A 20,891-nucleotide genomic window follows, 5' to 3' on the forward strand; every position below is an offset into this window, starting at 1 on the left:
TACGCTCCTGCTGCAGTGTTTAGCATATGACATGTTCAAGTACTCTGTATGAAAATTGCTGTTTAAAGGAATTATATCTCATTTATTCATCCACTTGTTAGCCAGTGATTGCTTGTACGAACAGTCAGAGCATATTTAATGCATTCAGGATCAGATCAGAGATTGAGGAGACACCACAGGCCCCTAAACACAGGTCTATAATCTTATAATTCGTTGGTGTCTGTATTATGGCTACACACAAGACACAGACCGTTCTCGATGAAGACACGCAAAACTGACAACGTGCCATAAACCAAAATACAAGGATTACAGTCTGCAGAAAGGGTCATCAAAGCGAATCGAGCCCTTTGCCAAGGCGTGGATTCAAAACCGAGCCGAGAATAGAACAGCGCAGTAAATCACCGGGAATCCTTTTATTTGCCTCCTGGTTCTGGTCTTCATATCTTACTGGGACATGTTGTTTTTCTCAAGATGGAGGACTCGCAAGAAAGAGAGGGAGGTGTGTGTGTGTGTGTGGAGGGTTTGTAAGGAGGTGGAGGGGGGAGTTGATTGGGAAAAGAAAAAAAAGGAGGTGGAGGGCAGGCGGGCAAGCAGGACAGTGACATTCACGCGTTACGACGTGGCGACACTGACAAGGTGTCCTCCCCGCCGCTCGGCCAAGCTGTTATCACAGTCGGCCCCCGTTTCCAGGTCGCAACCCTCAGCGGCACCGGCATTATTGGGTCGCGGCTTGGTGCCACAACCCAGCCCTGGTGTGGGCCGGCGATGCCATTGTCCGACGGTGAAGCGTGGCTTTGAGATACTGAACACACACACGGGCGCACACACAGGCCCACTGATCTGCCCTGGCAACCTCCCTAGCAACCATCTGTCCTGCTTTGCCATGCTCGGGCTTGGGCACAGCTAGCAATGGGCATGCCTTGACACGTCTGAGTTAATGGGACAAAACGGAGGCGCGCAAGAGGACAAAGGATTCACAAATGAAAGAGTGTAGCCAACAGAGAAGTGCAGCAAAGACGGCAGAGAGAAAGAAGAAGAGAGAAAAGTGGAAGTGAAGGGAGAGATATACTTTCTACTCCAAGGCAACTCAAGACTCAAAACTTTAATAAAAGATGAAGAGCAAGAGATCTTGGCTCAATAGTCCAAAGTAGGATCAGTGTTATTTTGAATACGTGTGTTTGTCCTGAATACAGTAAAACAAAAAGCACTACAATGTCCATTAATTAGGGGTGCACCAATTTAAGGGCCACACAGTTATCGGCCAAATATCCGCCGTACTGAGTGCCATCTGCCAATCAGCAAATAAAATGACATTTGCTGATGGCAATGAATGACCAATGTAATTTTGCACAAGCTAAAAATCTCAAAACTAGGAGCAGTGCGTCATCTGAAGGACAGCAGAAAACAAGTTTGGGACGAAGAGGTCTTCCTGGAGATGCCAGAATGCTCAAAAGGGAGAATAAATAACGACACAAACTAAATTCGTTAAGGCCCAGAATTTCCTAATCCTTTACATTATTTTGACCTTGATCAGTGTCAGGCCGCACATTTATGCAAAACAAATTAACTACTGGACAATGTTAGACACATTTCTTGTCTCTTATTGCAGTGTTGAAATTGTGTTACAACCAAAACCCTTTTTTACTACTACTGCAGGATTTCTCTCTGCTGCTTTCTGTATTCAACACCTTACCCCTTAAACATAATCACTCCTTTGACCCAATCAGTTATCTTGTCATTGTATTGCCAACAATTACCATTACAACCAACAACAAATCATGAGAAAGTGCTAACAAAGATGTCACGTTCGAATGTGTGAGGCTTTCTTAAGAAGTATGAAAGGATTATCTTTTGAATGTGGGTTGTGTTCATTGAACATTGAGCAATGTCGGCTGTCAGCTGAAAGGAAATTAGCAATTCGGAATATAAAATCCGACGGACCTGATTTCTTGGTTGAACTTGTAGACTTGTTGTCGTCAGTTTAGAACGTTGACGCCCCTGAGGTCAATGTGTGATCAGTAAGGAGTTGGAAGAGTGACGGTTTGCTTCCTAACGCTATAGATGTGAGGTTGGGTTAGGGCGGGGCCAGGGCGGGGCAGGGCCGGGTGTGACGCTACATCACATGCAGATACATCTTCCCCTGTCGAATGTGCTGGCTTGTGTTGCCTTATCAGGGCTGCGCCAAAAGGCCTCCAAAACAGTGAAACGGTGACCTTGCATCTTTCCCTAAAAAGTCCTCTTTAACATGCAAACGTCCTGCCTTTGTCACGCCGTACACACAAATCAATTCCCCGCCCCCTCTAGTGCCCAAAACCCCGGGCCTATCCAAGAAGCAGAGGGGAGCCTCAGACAACTCATGATGGAGCCTCTTTTGATTACAACTGAATTTCGTAGCATTAGTTCCGTTTATCTCTCTTCACCAGGTCTGGATCATACAAGCAGGCTTGAGCAACACATTTTGAAGAAGTGTATGCGTGCTTTCTGAAGAGCGAATATAAGGGAGTTCGAGAGGATTAGCAGAAATAGGGCTGTGCATGTCTGCAGCAATAAGCTGTGGTGTAGAGATGGTGTGTGCCTGAGAATTTGCTCATTCTCTTCTGTCCCAACCACAAAAAAGACCCATCTACCCTGAGAACTGCTCTGAACATTTTTCTCCCTTTTTTACACCGTTTAAACAAGCAATGTCAAAAGGAGAGCAAAGAGAGCACCACTCCCCTGGGTTGTACAGGCTGTGAGATCAAGCACTCATCATTCCAAAGTTTGGTTTAGCTCCCGTCTTTTATTTACTTCCTCTGAGACCTCGGGTTCAAGCAACAAGGGTGGTTAAAAAGGGGGAAAGAGCGATCGACTCGAGGGTATGATGAATGTAGCAGATGAAAATGAGGGGGAATTTTGTGCCATGCCAACTCTCTCCTGCCCCCCCCCCCCTTCTTTTCCTTCTCTTTCTTTCACCATCTTGCACTTTCAAAGAGCTGAGAGGCCATAGCGAAAGTGAATGAACCATGACCACAGGCAGATGCTCCCCACATCTCTCTCTCTCTCATCGTGCCCTTCCCACTTTACACCCTCCATTTCCCACAACTAACTTGACACTGCTGTTCCAACGAGGCACACCGTACATTTACACAGTTTGCGTTTTTTAAAGTCACTATAGCTGATTAGAATTTAAAGTGGAATCAAGACTTGAGAGGTAAAATTTCTGTTCCTATGCTCTTGGTATTTGGCTGATATATGTACTTTAGTATACAGATGAAGCGTGGCCATACATTATCCTTTTGCCTGCTTCATATTTGAACCCTTTGCATGTTTTAAAACTTTGATCGTATTGTATTCAGTGATACAGTTTAAGTTTTTGTTACAGTGCAATTTTGAGTATATGCCATTTGTTAATTTCTCCTAATTCCCTCTGGGCACTTGAAGGCCAAATGAGCACAGATGGGACATTTTCAGTCCTTTGGAACACTTCATTTGACTGATTTGGGTTCAAAATTATTGTTTCACACTCTATATACCACACTTTGTGTCCTCAGTACTGAGTGCTGAAGGTCACGCAAAACATATTGACCCAAGGAACACATCTGCCTCTTTCTTAACAAATACGTATTACTGAATTTTGTTGACGGTACCAAAATTAACAGGAATAAAGCAAGTTTCAGTTCATGTACAGTCACTGAAATGGCATCTGTCTCATTCTTGTGAACCCTATCTCCCTCAAATTTCTTAAATTTCTCTTAAATTTGGCACAAACGTCAGATATTGTTTATTATCAGTAAAATGCTATTTTACACATTATTTATTGTAACTAATAATCTATTTTGAAAGTTTTCTGACAATGCAGAAGTGAATGAAAAAAATGAAAAATAACAGGAGGTTCGCAGTCAAATTTAATAAGTTTGAAATTTTTAATGTTTAAATGGAAGCGACTTTTGGGTTTATGAAAAGATAATCACTGTTTTTTATTTCTGAAAATTTGATTAATTTAAGGGAAAAGGCTGTAATCCAACAACAAAAATACATCACCCCAAGAGTAATACAAGTAGTAACAAAATACATTTTATATTTACTTGCATTTTAAATACTTATATTACAGTTAAAATTTAAAAAAAAATTAATCAAAAATCAATTTCAGAAAATGTAACTCCACAGGGTTAACCACCTCTTTATACATATCAAAATTACATTTTACACTTATATTCAACAGATTCTCTCACACACAAATAATTAGAAACACTGGGCTTGTACAGTCAAATGTAGCACGTAAAGTTTGAAGCAGAGGTGATTAATCTGTGCAAGAAATATTTGAGCTTTATACGATAAAAATATAAATGTTTAACATTTATCCAGTAGAAATTTTGCCATATACGCCCATAAAATTCATAAAATTGGTGAGTTTGTTTACTCGGTGAGGAAAGGTTTTTATAATGTTGATAGGTGTTTTTTCATTTGCCTTTTAAACAAAATATAAAAATATTTGGTTCATGCTTTGGCCTAATCTGTAGTGTTTCAGCTCTGACCTAAAAAATCTATCACATATTCATAAAATATTATGTCAACAGTACAAGACTCCCTGAAAACAAGTTCCATTCAGTGTGTTTGTGTGTGTGCTGATCGTGACCACATTTCTGAAAGCAGGAATCGGGCCAATCACTGGCAAGCGACGGGGCAGTGAAGCGACCCAAAATTCACTCTCCTGACTCTCAATAGGTTTTCAGTGCAGAGCCAACAACACTGCCTCATTGCCCCTGCTCTGCCAAAAACAATGTTTGTGTGTTGTCTGAAGAATTTCTATTCCAAGACGCTGTTTGGAATGAGAAGCAGCGCCTGAGCTGATAAAAATGTTCGCATTTTGGCAACTGAGGACTCAAACTACCCATTATACATTAAACAACAGTATGAAATTTGAGCTGAATTTCTGCTATTAGTACATTTTTCCACCGGTTTAATCTCTTATTCTGCATTTCCTCTGATTCCTCTTTTTATACTTTTGGATTCAGGAATCAGGAGGGTATATGTTGCAGCACAAGACATTGAAATGTATGAGTAATGTGAATTAAACAACCCAACCTCTGGTACTGTTTGGCCATTTCTTCTCACTAAATGTCAAAATGGGAACCGTCAAATCCTGTTTATCATAATTTTTACTTGTATGCCCTAAATGTCAAGTTTTCTATGTGGTAACAAAAATGGTATTAAAAGTTGATACTTTTCAAGATTGTGTTGAAGTAAGAAATTCCAGTATCCTGACCACACTATTGTGCTGTCACCGTTATGTAATGAGTTGTGTCACTTCGTATTGTTATTATACATATTTCATATATTACAGGGCAGCTAATGGGGATTCAAATAAACACACAAAACCAAACACGCTCTGGTTTCAGCTCCTCAAATTTGAGGAATTGCTGCTTTTCTGTTTTATATAGCAGGAAATGAAACACAACGCACGGCTCTTTTTCATTATGTTCTGATGTTTGTGGACTATGCAGTCAATTAGTTAATAAAAAATAATCAATGGATTAATTGATAATCAATGTAAGTGTATATGTCAGAACTGATAAACTATCACTAATTGGTGGTTGGCTGAATAAAATCTATGTGAAGATTTACATTTATAATGAGAAACAAACATTTTAAACATCCCAGTCCAGTGGAAATTGTTGTGAAAGCCAAAATAATTTTTCCATTGAATCTTATGTGAATGTGAGTGAATATAATCGGCTTTTTAATGCCTCCTCACCCCTGGAGTTTTAAAAGACCATTAAGGAGAAAAGTGCTATTTCTTTTTCTAAAGAGGAAGCTGGACAGATTAGATTGGACTGAAGCTAAACTACATTACATTTTGTTCTGTACCTCGAGATAAAAAAACTAAAAAGGACACTACGCATTGCACTTTTTCATTTAAATGCAGCCTTAATATGCCTTCTGATATGGTTTTACTAAATCACTATCACACACACAGCAGTGTGAAGGACATGATATGGTATAATCCTTCCATTGAAAAAAAAAAATGGTCAGAAATCCCTCCACCAAATAATTCTGTAAATTGAAACTACTCTATTGCTGTGCGTATCAGCCGTGATGTGTATGGCATGTTATTGCTTGAGACAACTTCTCTGTTTGGAGATGGAGAGGAGGCTCCTTCCCTCTCTCTCACTAAAGAATATCCTGATAAAAAGGTAGAGCAGACGAGGGGGGCGGCGGACGTGAGGTGATACGGCGCACAGTGAAATTTCATTTCCTGCCTGGTACGGAGAAAATAGTATCAGCTGGGAAAACCTGGCCGAGAGATGGGAGATTTACCCTCCGAACATTGATAACCATTTGTTCATTTCCTGACAACAACAGGGGAAAAAAATGCATGAGTCTCCTCTGAAATGGAATAGGTTGAGTTTTCCCTCTCTTTCTCGTTTTGTTCTGCACAGGATGGGAGTCTATTTCATCGCCAACATGCAGCAGTGCTCCTAATCACAGAATCAGTTATTATTGGAGGGAGCGTTTGCTGCATCGGCTGCATAGCTGAGAGACGAAAAAGAAGGGGTCTGCGGTCAAATTCTCCCACTCCTGTGTCGCTTAGCTTCTCTCCGCCAGTTCGGATTTGCATTTTAATGGAAGGCTTTTATAGACTTCTCGGTGGCGTTCGTGGCACCACAAGTGGCATCATTAAGTGAACTAAGCCGGATTAGAAGCGATGCTGAGGTCAGATACCCATACGCCATAACAGAACCGAAGCTTTCACCTCCAGGATTAGACAGAGACCGGGAGACGGCGGCAGAGGGGGGAGATGGATGAGGGGTGTGGAGGGGAGGAGGGAGGTGTTTTGTAGGGACAGAGGGGAAGAGAGAAGAACAACCAGAGTGATAAAAAAGCTAGAGTAGTGGAAAGAGAGGGAGTGGGAGAGAGACATAAGGGGGAAGAGGAGAGACGATCCGCAGCAAGGTGATGAATTGCTTATAAAGTGGCTCCTCTTCAGCTCGAGGGCCTCTCAGCTCCCTCTCTGGCTCCACTTCACCACAAAGTGATATAAAGCACAAACAACAACAGTGTTTGCAAACAGTTGTGGGCTCACAGAGAGATGACAGGACCATTCACATAGTGTCAGGTAAGCTGTCATGGGAAACTTTCACTGCCTTTAACTGTTGGTCACTGCATTGTCCTGGGCTGCAACAAAAACCCTCCTGAATCCTAAAAGATGTCCTAATTTTTAAAGAGCCACGAACATTTTGGTTAAATAGAAGCTTTTTGATGGACATCAGAGCTTGAGAATCTGTGTTGATTGATTTTGTTGCTCATTGTGTCACAAATCTTTCGTCATCAACACAAAATGGTGGTCCTAGAATTTGGCAACAAAAGATAGTCTGAGTCCAATTTAGGACCAGATTCTCACGATGTGACTGCTGCTACAAACCCCATCTGCAAACTAAGACCATATCCACTATACGTTTTCATTTCAAAATGAAAACAATCTTCATACTAACAAAACGTTTTAGCACTGTTTCAGAATTAATCTCTGTCCATATTAACACACATAAAAATGCAAATTACATGAGCATTCAAGTACACCGGGCGTATGCCTGCTGAAGGAAACAGGAAGTAGATTGTTGACTCTGCACTTGGTTGCTTAGTTCTAAAAAATACTACGGAGATGGCGAAAAGTAAGACCAAAGATTTCTTTGCTCGGACCGACAACAAAGAGTAACAAGTAACACATGAGTATAAGGCAGTCAAGGTGCCAGACAACAGATTGGGGATCGTTAAAAAGCAAATACAGCAGCATAATAGAGAGAATACCGGCTGGAAACATCATCCATCGCCAGAGGAAGCCACAGCGATGGGAGTGGAGTACCAAAACAAGGATAAAATCACAACAGGTACCTAGATGTAATGTTTTGGCTTGACACGCTGTGACTGATAAGACCCAGTTGGGAAGCGAGTATGGGAATCTGCATTATCGTTTCCAAAAGTTTCCATTTTATTGATCAGAAAAAAAATGCACCCCTACGGTTTTCAAACTAAAACAAGGTCAGCAGTGTTTTCAGAGGTCTCCATTTTCTTGGTTCTAAAACGCAGGAGTAGTGTCAATTCAAGGTTTAAACGTAGCAGTAGCTTAGCATTTACAACAAAAATGTGTTAGTGTGGATGTTGCCCAACAATCACAGCAAGATATGAAAAGATGCAGTGTTACAGCCAGGACTGTCCTGAAGGGGGTCAGATGGGCCTATTAGCGTATTAACAAGTTAACGACCAAGAGTTTTACTTTGTAGTTTGGTTAACTCATGAAACAAATATGAATGCACATGATGATTTTGATCCTGCATTGATTTTATCATTTATAACTAGTCGACACATAATTTTGCAAATTGCATTGTTGCACTTTGGTTAACCAGGTATGCAATGGAGTGTTGCATGTCAAAAATTAATACTGTGCAGTCTGACAAAGAATGTGCCCAAGATTTTTTATTTTATGTCATGTGTGACAGCATGCAGAGGCCTTATGTTTGTGGTGGAAGATAAATACATGCCCTACAGGACTACCCATTCACCGTCACTATCCTTTAGAGCACCAGCAGAAAAAACCCAAACTTTCAGTTTAGCGTGACTGAAAGTCTCTCAACTGCTCTGCTGTCTTGTTTTCCAATTAACCTTTCCAGGTTACAACCTTTGCATGGAAAGACACAGATCAATGCCCACAGTGATAAACATCTGCACAGCACCTATAGCTGACTGGAAAAGTGGCTTTGTAAACGCTGTGTAAATATTAACCGACGGGTATTTGTCATCGGTCCACAGGTCCGATGTGTGCCAGGTGAACATATGAAGGGGAGGTCGCTGAAGCGTTTGAAGGTGCCACAAACGTCAAGGTGGCAGGTTAGACTGACGCTGGACTGCTGGAAATAGAAAGTAGCCTTTGCATCCAAGTTTATGTCTGCTCAGTGTCACCTCATATTGTTATTTAGACAACACACCAGTGGGAAGACTAAAGAGGTGGCCATAATCTGGGCAAGCACACACAGTGGGGACAAAGTCAGTGACGAACTCAGGAAAGTGAAAATGAGGATTTGTTTTTTCGTCATGAAGCTGAAGATATTTACTTATAACATGCTCTAAATGATAAACTTTAGGTTTAAAATCAATATTTGTTTGTGTTTATTAGAAAAAAGAGTAGGCTATAGCTTGAGGACAGGTCACTTTAGGTCATCCTCAGAAAGCATGTAATCTAACAGACACTACTAAAACTAACAGGCAATATGCTTTTGTTGTACCAGCACAAAAAAAACCTAGATGTCGTTTTTGGATGTACAAAAGTATGTGTGTATTGTTCATGAGCCTAACACTGCGTGCTGTGCAGAGATGAGCGGCCCGTCACTCAGCGTGCATCAGGCCGTAGAGGTCACACCCCGACAGTTGCGGGAAGAAGAGATTATGCCTGTGTGTGTGTGTGTGTGTGTGTGTGTGTGTGTGTGTGTTTTTTTTAAAAAAGCAGAGATTATGCATTGTGATATCAAACTGGGTTAACGTAGCGGACTGTGTTTGCATACAGGGGTGCCACGGCCTCGCGGGTTTTAGCTTTAATCCCCACACACACTGAATCCTCACCGGCTGATTTGGCACTTTTTCAGAGTATTAGGCCACCAGGCGAGGAAGCTTTGTTTACCTGACAGACGAGTCATCATGTTTAATAAAATCCCTACTAGCCTCCATTTTTCTCTCCTTTATTCCTACACCTCTTGTATGGGAATTATTCTTTTTACTCTGGTTTACTGCAGTGACGTTGAACCCTCGTCTCAGAGGGGATGTGGTCCTTAACGCAGCATTGAGACAAACAGATAAATGTAAGAAAAATAATGTGTCAAAGCAATGCACTGTCACAAAGAATATAAAATCCAGAAAGGCAAGACTGCAGAGTTGCTCATAAACAAAAGCGAAGACAGATTGTCCATTAAGATTAATCAATTAACTTGGGTCTTACAATTACATATGAGATCTTGTTATGATGTCCAGTGCATGGGAATTAAATGGATTTGGAAATACATAGGTATTTTGGTTATGGAAACATTTCAAATCAATAAAAATGCAGTGAGAATACACAGGATGTTCTGTTAAATGTTTTCAATAGACTCAAAGTTCATATACAGTGTTTCTCCTATAGGGATTTCTTTCTAGCAACAGTTCTAAAGTGCTCCAGTTTTATTTTGCATCGCCAAAGATATTCAGCATGTCTGCTGCCACAAGAAGGTTTCTATAAGCATATTTGTACACAGTTGTAGATGCTGAATTACTTGTAATAAAATGCTTCCCATACTCCATATGCTGCTACAATAGCTCTTGCACGGTAGGGCAGATACAACATTTGACATCTAGTGATTCAATCAAGTAGAACACAGATGCAAGTTACCTACATACAAATTATAACCAAATAGTTAGAGGTTTTTGAGTAATGACATGAAAACTAAAAATGGTATCAATAGCCCCCAGTCTCCCCAAATCAACTCTGCGTTTCTAGTTGTGGAGACAATACGATTCAAATCCTGGAGAAATGCAGGAGAAATAGCTGGTATACGTAAAGACGCCATGTCAGTCGTGTCGGCACAATACGGGACAAAACAAAGCTAGACGTAAACACTACGGGCACACGGGTGCAGTGTGTGTGTGGTGAGCGAGGAGAGACGGTGTGTTTGTACTCGGGACAGCTAGGTGAGCTGAATGCCGGGCTAGCTATAAAACATGAATATAACAGTCCGTGTTCAGTGTGGGCAGAACTACAAGAACTGTGACGCTATTGTAGCAGCGTGTTGAGAAACTGTCTTGGTGTTGTCTCGGGTCATCTGACAGGTTCTTCTGATCAGCCTGCAAAAACTTGAGAACAAGTTGGTTCTTAAGGTTTAGTATTTTCATTTTGACTGATTTAAAGTGGTGGGGCTCAGTTGGAACAAACAAGATGTCATACACTTCTGTGAACCAATCAGTATTCAATAATGAATTCTCAATCTGTCAGAGAAATATTACAGATTTGAAATCATCTTTTCAGATTTAGAAGACAAACTATGACAATATATAGCTGAGCCACAGAATATTTAATGGTCTAGCCAGTCCTCTTTCTAGCTTTTTACAGAGCTTTTCACCTCATGTTCTTTCCCAGCAGATAAAGGTTGCTCAGTTGTCATCAAACAAACAGATATGTCACCTTTGAATCTGCTTCAGTTATTGGTTTAAAAGTTATCATCCTTGGTATTTTGGCTTTTTATGAAGGATAAAAGCAGGTGTGTTGGGGCAGGTGTCAAAGCATCTGTTAAATAGGAGCGTATTTTCAGCCCTGTTACGACTGTGTGCTGTTGGAAAAGAGTGCAAATTTGGTCAACTGACTTCAGCACATCATATTCAGGCTCACTGTATTCGTTATTCACATTTGAAATGCTGTAGGGATGAACACACCTATGAAGCCCATTTCTTACCAGCAGTAAACCAAAAATCACAAAAAGTAGTTTGTGGGGAAATTAACTAAAGGGATTAAATAATAGATTAAAATCAATAGGAAAAACATCGCTTCACAGTCGCTTTGATTAATGGTCTCTGCTGGAATGATAAATTAAAGTTGAAAACTTTCTGTACACATTATTAACCCCCCATTTTCTAACTCATTCAAAAAGCTGTGGGCTTATTTCCCATTATGTTGATAATATGGGCATGGTTTGCCAAAACTCTCTGTGCTAATTGTGTGTTGGTTCAAAAAGCCATTTTCTGTTAGAGTGCACAAATCCATTACGGCCTCCTCCTTAGCCCGGATAATGGGGATTGAATTAATGCGGGGGCTAAAACATGTGGCCTGGGACTCCTAAAGATATGATTGATCATCTTATTGCTGGGTATTCAACCGGGTTGGTTGTGTTAATCGATACCATTACCTCCTCCGGATTAAACAGCGGCCTGTTAATAAACCCAGACCCAAAGAAGGAAAGACATGAGAGTGGCTTCAAATACTTAGACTGGTTAACACACACTTTATTCAAACCACTATTTTAACTTCTAGTTAAAGTCTCTCAAAACAGCCACATCACTTCCATGCTAAGATACGACAATCTCTGCCAGCTGGCCATGTGCTTTTTTACATTCGATCATTGATGTTTCATGGAAGAAAACAGCAGCCAGTCCCTGGTGTTTTGAAGAGGAGACAAATCTGTGTTGTTTAAAGTCTAGCTACAGTGATTTATATCAAGATATTGAACTTTAATCATGCCCGGACAACTAGAGAAATACACAAGTTGCTCATCTTCTTCTGTTGTATTTTAACAAATCATTATGATGGACATGTCCATATTAAATACGAAAATAAAATGTACTGGTTTCGTGGCTCCAGCTCAGAGATGGAACTGACATTTTGGGACCGTGGAGGCCTGGGCCAGTCTTACACACATCTCCATCTTGGTCTCTGAGCTTCAGCATGTCTACAAAATATAGGGAAGGTGCAGGTGATATACAACTTCTATGCTGCAACCTCAAGTTCAATTTCCATACACCCAAAATGACTCTGTTATCATAAATAATATGAACTCAAATGCCATTAACCAGCTGTTTCCCGAGCTCTTAGATGCATCTCAGTGTTCAGTGGAAGGACTTTGTTCAGTTGTCACAATGATGGCGCAGACTCAGTGGTTGAAAGCTACAGAAAAAGCTAGTAAGTGGACCTTAATATTTTTTGCGTGTCAACCGTGCACTCATCAGATTACACTGCAGGTACGCTGATGACTTGTCTACCCACTGAGCTATTCTGATCATGATTGGAGAGTGTACTGTGAGGATATGCCCCACTTCATGTTTGTGTCTTCACTGCCAACTTAGTCACAGCCAAATGATCTGCAACAAATGATTGGAGGAATAGAGCCAACAAATAAAACAACAACAACAACAGACAAACAATTCATTACATTACACACTGAATGAATGACAAAAACTCCCATCGTGTGCTTTCTTTTGGGAAACAAAGTCATAAAGCAAAGGGAAGTTTCAGTGTTTAGGAATGGAGTTATTGAAATGTAGGAGAATGTGTATCGGGGTGAGACAGCAGGCCAGGTCAAAGCAGGAGGGGTGAGAGGTGTCAGCTAATCTGCTGCAGGATGATATAGATAAACAGCAATGCCTCCCAGAGAGCGGATGTTGTACCCAGATGGACACGGAGCAGTTGGTGGCAGCAGGAGAGAAAGAGAGGGAGATCAGATAGACAGAGAGGGAGACAGAGGGAGCGGGAACACTGCAAAAAATGTCTATGATTTTATTTCAGGTTTCAAATACAGTGCTGTCTGTGTCCAATGCTATTTCACTATAATAATAATCATCATTTAAGAAGTGAACTGATTCAAGACATTTTTCAAAATTAGTTCCTTTTTCATCGGTGTACTGTGGAAGGGTGATTCTCTTTTCCCATGGATTTGTGTCTTAGTGACTAATGGAGACAACAAGATTTTAAATTGCTTCAATATTGAGCAAGAGTGCTGCAGCCAGCAGTGGCGAAAGAGCCTGCAGTGTAACCACTTAAGGCATTTGTGCACCATCAACTTACATTCGCTAAAATTACTTGTTTTTGCCACTGACAGGCTCAGATTGTTGCTCCAAATGTCTGACATTATAGAAAGGATCCCGACAGAGACAGACCTTTTTGTTACAGAGTAAGATCCTTTTATTTAACCAGAAACAGCCCCAAAATCACCACTGCCAAACCTGCTGGACTTCATTTAAATAAAGAGTAATTTTAGCGCGTATAGTCAGCAGAAACATGGTTAAATAAACGGTAAACTTAACATTGTAAAGCACACTTCACTCAAACTCGACAAAAACAGAATAAGGACGCATTGCGCTATTTAGTCTGCTTTAAAGGAACCCTGGCCCACTTCCACAGATAGTGCGGTTTGCTTGGAGTGGTGTGAACACTCATACAAACTCTGGTGTGGACCAAACCAGCAGACCCTGGTCCACTTGAAAACTGGAGGTCTCGGTTTCTCTTGCAAGTGAACCCTGGTGCGGTTCGATAACAGTGGGAAATGCAAACGGACTATCCAGCTAACCAAAGAGAGGAAGCGAACCAAAGAGAGGAAGTGAACCAAAGAGAGGAAGTGACGTAGAGCACAATGCATTTTGAAGGGGATGGATTTCCGTTTTCGGTCCCGGCCAATCGATGAGCCGGGTTTTCTTCTTCCTCATGTTTTTTTTTCTTCCTGGTCAGTGGTCGTTTCAGGCAATACCGCCCCCAAACAGGCAGCTGTTGTAACTGTGTGATCCGTTTTAAAAAGTGCAGTGTGAAAGTGAACCGAACCAAATGAAGGTGTGAAATTTTTCGGCATTCCCCGCCCCAATCGAACTGAGTCCCCCGGACTATCCTGGTGTGAATGCACCCTAAAACAGACAAAAACCTTCTTGCTTGTCTTTCCACTGTCCCAACACTCACCAGCTCTGGTTTGGTTGAGATAAACCCTTAAGTCTCCCAGTTGGATGTGAAAATATGCTGACTCTGTGCATGCTAAAATTACAGTTTCTACATTTACTCTTTAACAAAAAAGGTGCAAATGCTGAGAGTGGCGGACAGCAGTGCTCTTGCTCAACACTGGACCAATTTCAAAATTATCATTCCCATTAGTCACTAAAAGTAAGAAAGTAGGGTCCAGGTTATCCTTTAAGACTATCATTCTCTCAAAGCTAGGACTACAATTCCCAGCAGCCCAGTTGATTTCTGTCAAAAACAATATGTTTGCCTCTTCCCTTTTCTGTATTCTCACTAAAGGAAATATACATGTTGTAAGTTGGTTTTCCATCAGCCTGTTCCAGAAACTCTTAAAGCTTCATTTACTCTTGAAAGAACAACATTTTTTCTCCAGTGTTTGGCCACAAGGCCGAACTGGAACATTTCTCCCAAAATACTGCTGGCACACAAAGCAAGACGCAGTGTGTCCTAAAGAGATTCCCAGTCCTCTCTCTATTATTATATTAGCGTGCCAGAATGAAAACAGTAATGATTTATCGACGCTGAAATGTCACAAAAGCAGAACATTTCAGGAAAGTAAGATTCAAGGCTTAATACCAAATGACTTGAAGTGAAGGAGACTTTTTGCAGTGAGCAGGAGGACGAGGAGACGGAGAGAGCAGCAGGAAAGCAGAGACATCAGATCGCCTGTCCTGGACTCCTCGGATGTGTCATCTCACACTAATAACCCTCATCTGATCTGAATCTCTCGCCTGTTTTGTCCTTTTCTCTCCCTCTAACTCTTCGCCTCATTCGCCTCCCTTTCTCTTTTTTCCATCCCCCTCTCCTCTTTCCTCGCATCACCTTCCCTCTCTCCTTCTCATTAGACCTTATCTAAGCCCCCACATTCGCTGTTGGTTTTTATCTGTCTAATTATGTTGCTACTCACCTATGGAGGGAGTAAGGGAAGCCCTGTGGCATGCTGGGAAGACGATTCTTCTGTGGCTGCTCTCTTGTGTCCTGCCCTCTTGACTTTTACACACACACAGCCCCTCTCTCTCTCCCATACACACACATACAAAGACAAGCAGAATGTCCCTGCTCTCTTTTCAATTCTGTCACCTTTTCAGCATCATGGGGGCCCTTTGAGCGGGGCCCCCGGCCCCTAAGTCCCCCGAACAGCCAGGCTCAGTGATAAAACTCCCCAGACACTCCTCCATTATGAAGCAATGATAGGAGGTGCTGCCTGGAGTAATGCACAAAAATACACACGCTCACCGTCCTCACACATGCAGACACAGAAAAGACATACACAAATGCTGCGAGCACATAAAGGAATTTACACACACACACCCTGCTTCCTTATCAACCTTTTTCAGTAACCACTGCGTGAGCTGCATGTGCTCCTCTTAAACATAATCCTTTAAGAATCCGTGATAGAATATTTTATAACACGGGCTGCCCATGATGTATCAGAAAATGGGAATTTGCTCATTTTTATTATAAGCCATATGTTGACTCTTGAGCGGAAAACTTTCAAACTGTATTCAACGATAAAGCCCAGGACTTTACAAAGCAGTCCCCGCTCTCAGCTGGTCAGAAAGTGATTTACACCTGGCACGACAGGTGAACTTAATAAACTGGTATTAACGCGCTGGTAGGACGGCAGCAGCATTATAAGCATTACACACACTAACTCACTTCCACATGATTTTCGTGGCTTCGTCTTGGATGCACACTGCTTATGGTCTGAGACCTGGTCACTACCTTTTTATAAAGTCCCAACCTTACCTATGCGCTGTTATTGACTGAGGGCTACACACCCAGAAGTGTCCCAGCCACAGCAAAATGGAAAAAAAAAAATTAGAAATACAGGCAGGGGGCAGAGTCTAAACACACTGCCACACTTCTAGTGGGTGATAAGTGATGATTAAGAGGGATTACGTCAAGCATAGTATCCCTCTAAGTGGATTCAGTGGAGGAAAGTAACTAATACCCCCACACGCCAGAAGACTTCAAAAAAACTTGTCAGACACGATAAGATTTTGCAGAGACTGGGGAAATGGCAGGGTCACTACTTGAAAGAGTGCAACTAGATTCCTTTTGAGATTATTTCCCGTCCTGCTCCTGGTGGAAAAAAATTACACCAAACTCCCTCTAAACACAAGATCAAAGGTGTCACATGTTGACAGTTACTTGTCAGTTTGGCATCAATATAATCCATAAAGATAAACTGTATTTGTGTGCAATCTTTACATTTTTGATTTTGTCGCCTCAACTCACTTCCAGCCTTTGTTGGTTAGCTGCAATGTTTTAGTGGGAAAGGACAGTGGGAATGAGAGGTAAACTGTCATAAAAATAAAGATTTCTCAAGATCAGACACAGACTCTGCTCACTCCACAACTCCACCAGTTTCTCCTCCCTTTCCACAAGAGAGCCAAGACTCTTCTGTGCCTTCCCAGAGTCCCCTTGCTGTTTGTTGTCTATCCACTTTCCATGTTTAATGCTCTAGAATGCTGGTTGCTATCATTGTTCACGTCATTGAACTTCAGTGTTTGGATGAGCCAAAACTAAAAGCTTACTAATATTAAACATGTTCGATTTTGTTGGGAGGGCAAACGATTGAGATCACAGGAGAATGCATCATCTCAGGGAAAACTCTCAAGGTGGAAATTTGTCTGCGACAGTGAAACTGCTTGAGGTGTATGAAGGCATATGTATACGGACTGTAGTCTACTATTGTCCAAGGAAGTAAAAGTACTTCAAAACGGTACTGCTTTCATATTATGCCACTTCATACTTATAGCATGTCGTTCTTTACTGTACTACGTTCAGCTGTCCCTTCACCAGCTACAACATTAAAACACTGCTTACATGGTTACCATTTACTTTAATGTAACATTTTTCATTTATTTTGCTTAAAATAATCATTTAAATGATAAACAGCATGCAGCAAAGCAGGAGGGATAAAATAGTTGCGGATTGATTTTCTGACTAATTGATTAATCAAATAATCGTTTCATCTCCAAATAGATTGTTTCATATAAAAACCATATTAGGAGCCCTATTATGAAAAATGAAAAGTCTGGAGTCTGTGTCAAAATCAACAAAACTTATAAACGGTTATCGCTTTCTGCAAGAATTTGGCTTGAATGTTTTTATCTTGTTAAGCTAATGTCTGTCATAGATCCTGTTTTATGTAAAGTAAGGTGCATCAAATGTGTATTTGCTATTATGTTTAACAATAAAGAGTGTTTAATGCGCTTTAGGGAGTGAAGGATTAGGCCCCCACGAAGTAAAGGTTAAAAGATAAAACTGAGGTCTGTGTAGCACTCGTCACAGTGGGGCATTTCACAGACAAGCAGGAGTCAAGCCTGTCAGGGTCAAACTGCTGCAAACGCTGCTGACTGCAGCCACGGGGGGGGGATCATCTGGAAGTGTGTGTGTGTGTGGTGAGACCTACAAGGGCGATAACCCCAACACTGATGGCCCTTCCCTATCTGCTCACTTGATCCCAGCACACACACATGCAAACACACACCGCGGTGCGTACAATATGTGATTTTAATGAACCTAATCTCCAGGATCACCAGGTCTCTGAGCCGGGAAATTAACGAGAGCAGGTTAAACACACATACACACACACACACTGTGGGTTCAGTGAAACCCCTTTCAAATTATGTGTGCGTGTGTATGTGTGTGTGTGTATAGGGGTGAAATTGGTTTTCCTCAGGATTAAAGGATTAAAAAGGCTGTTAGTTCCTCAAAGTACTCCAAATGCCCCCCTCAGTATTCATTACAGCAGATACAAAAGGCAGAGAGGAGCTCATAATGGCCCCAACCTTCTAATCATTTCAAGCAGGGACGCTGCTGATCTCGCACGCCGCCACACTCACACACACATGCGCTCTCTTTTATTATCATTATCCACACTATTAGCATGAGATAAGAACTGTCTGGAAATCACAACAGGGGGAATTTTTACGTATTATTGAGGAAACTGTGGCAGAAAATGTTTTTAATATTTCGACAAATACGTTCACCACTTGCTGCTTTAATGATTCCCTTATGCCAACAGGTCTGGTGTGAGGTCTGCCAGCCAGGAATATTGAGGATAATAAATCAATATCTGTGTGCCCCTTTACACACACACACACACACACACACACACCATGGAAAAACTGTCCCTTCAAGCGAGGAGGGAGGGGGGATTAATTGAAAGTGATTGAGAGCATTTCTCACCGTGCCCTTTTTTCACCCAGCGGGTAGTCACTTGTTCACTGACAGCAATGGAGGGATTGGTTTACATTGTCTGCTGCTGGTCGACCACTGTGTGTATATGTGTGTGTGCGCACATGCGAGCGCGGGGGCCTAACAAGGCTGAAATTGATGCCATTTTGAGAGGGGGAGTCATTTTTGATGGTTGCTGACATTCAGCTCCAGAAAATATTGCATTGGACGTGGAAAAGGTCAAAGCCAAGGACGAGCAACTGGGAGAAATGAAAGGAAAAAAGAGGGGAAAAGAGAATAGATGACAAGACAAAAGAAGAGATGAGAAGACAAGAGGAAGGAAAATGAGGAGAAATGAGCAGGCACATGGGAGGCTGAGAATCAAAGTTTCAGTTGACATATATTCAGTCAAGTAAAAAGTACAATATTGAGCAGATTAAGTTAAGAAATAATTACACGATGAGATTTTGGATAAATAATAATCAGTAATGTGAATCTAATGACTAAGTAGGCAAATAACAGAACAGCTGTCCTATCAAATAAAGGCAAAAAGCCCCCCAAAAAAATCTTAAAAAAAAGCTTTGTTGTAAAGTAGCCTTCAGCTTTCGTCCTACGTCCAGCTCTCGACAAAATCTGGCGGGTGTCATAATGAAAAACACAATTTCTCAATAAGAGCTGCACATGTTGGATTTCTGTCATTTGTAACTGCAACTGCGCCGATGTGGTGGCGCTGCTGTAATCGGCACAGTGCATCAGGAAAAGTGCGGCTGAAGAGGAAGAAAAAAGCCGTCTGTTTTGGATGGCAGCGAAACGGAGGCCAGCCCGTTCACAGGGCTGACACATAGAGACAGACAACCATTCACACTCACATTCACACCTACGGCCAATTTAGAGTCACAAGTTAACCTGCATGTTTTTGGACTGTGGGAGGAAGCTGGAGTACCCAGAAAAAACCCACACTTACATGGGGAGAACATGCAAACTCCGCACCGAAGGGATCCCTCCTGGATTCGAACTAGGAACCCTCTGTAAGGAAAGTTTTCCCCCACTTTATCGGATACAAAAGTTCAAACAAACATCAGTAAAACACGACATTGGTTCATTACAATACACGAGAGCATGACTGCTACATATGACCTACAGAACTAATAAAAGCACATCATTTAAATTAGGAAATAAGACAGGAAAGGTTGTCATATTAAAGTGTCATGTTAAAGTGTCTCAGAGCAGATAGCTTAAAATAGTAGTATATCAGTATTTGTGGTCATGTTCTCAGTTTCAAACATAGTTTAACCAGGTCAAAATACATCAATAATTGTCTTTTTTTCAATCATATCTTAGTTAGGACTCCTTATATAGCCACTTGAAGGCACAGTGCATATGCACATGGTTGCACATGATCAAGATGGTACCACCTCCACTTCATTTTGAGCCAGGAAAAACCCTGGATATCCAAAATCTAAGACAATGTCTTGTCTCATGTTACGACAGACACTTCTTCTTTTATTGAAATCCGAATAATTACAGTTTTAAAAGTGAGCTTCTGCCTTATTTGACAATACAAAAACAAAGGAAGTCTGTGTAAAACTGTAAAATGACCCATTAGCACGTTAACACTAAACACTGGTCGCACTACATTCCACATCTCAATGGTTGTACTGTCCAGTCAATGAAAACCCTCCAGTCTTTACTTTGTGTTTTCAGAGGCACGACTTGCATAAAACACCCCATCAGCTACTGCAGGAGACAGGAAACTATTACATGCACGTCATTTTTCTTCACTGTTGGCACACTGTAGTGATCACAGCCAACCCCCCCCCCTCCCCCCCCCGAATCACATCTGCCTCCTCCTGTATCCTCCTGTACAAGCACTGAGGAAAACTCCTGACAAAATAAATGCTGCGACCACAGCTCCTCGGCTCCGGTTTCTTTCCCCGGCTCTTCTTTATTTCCCGTCATCATTTCAGGGGGAGACAAATGTTTGTCACATCTATTGTCTGGGTGCACAACAGCTGCTTGGGATTTTGGTTATCTGGGATTTTTTTTTCCTACTGTTGCACTTATTTTGCATTGCTCTGGATAAGAGCGTCAGCCAAACGCATAAACTGCATTTGTATGTGTCAGCGTTTCTCTAAGTCAGGTCCCCAGGCCTGTTTCATTGCTTTCTCTGCAGATTGGAGTTTTACTTCTATAAACAGTACTGGAGGAAAAATGCTTT

This window comes from Epinephelus fuscoguttatus, linkage group LG24, assembly GCF_011397635.1.
Source record: "Epinephelus fuscoguttatus linkage group LG24, E.fuscoguttatus.final_Chr_v1".
NCBI lineage: Eukaryota > Metazoa > Chordata > Actinopteri > Perciformes > Serranidae > Epinephelus > Epinephelus fuscoguttatus.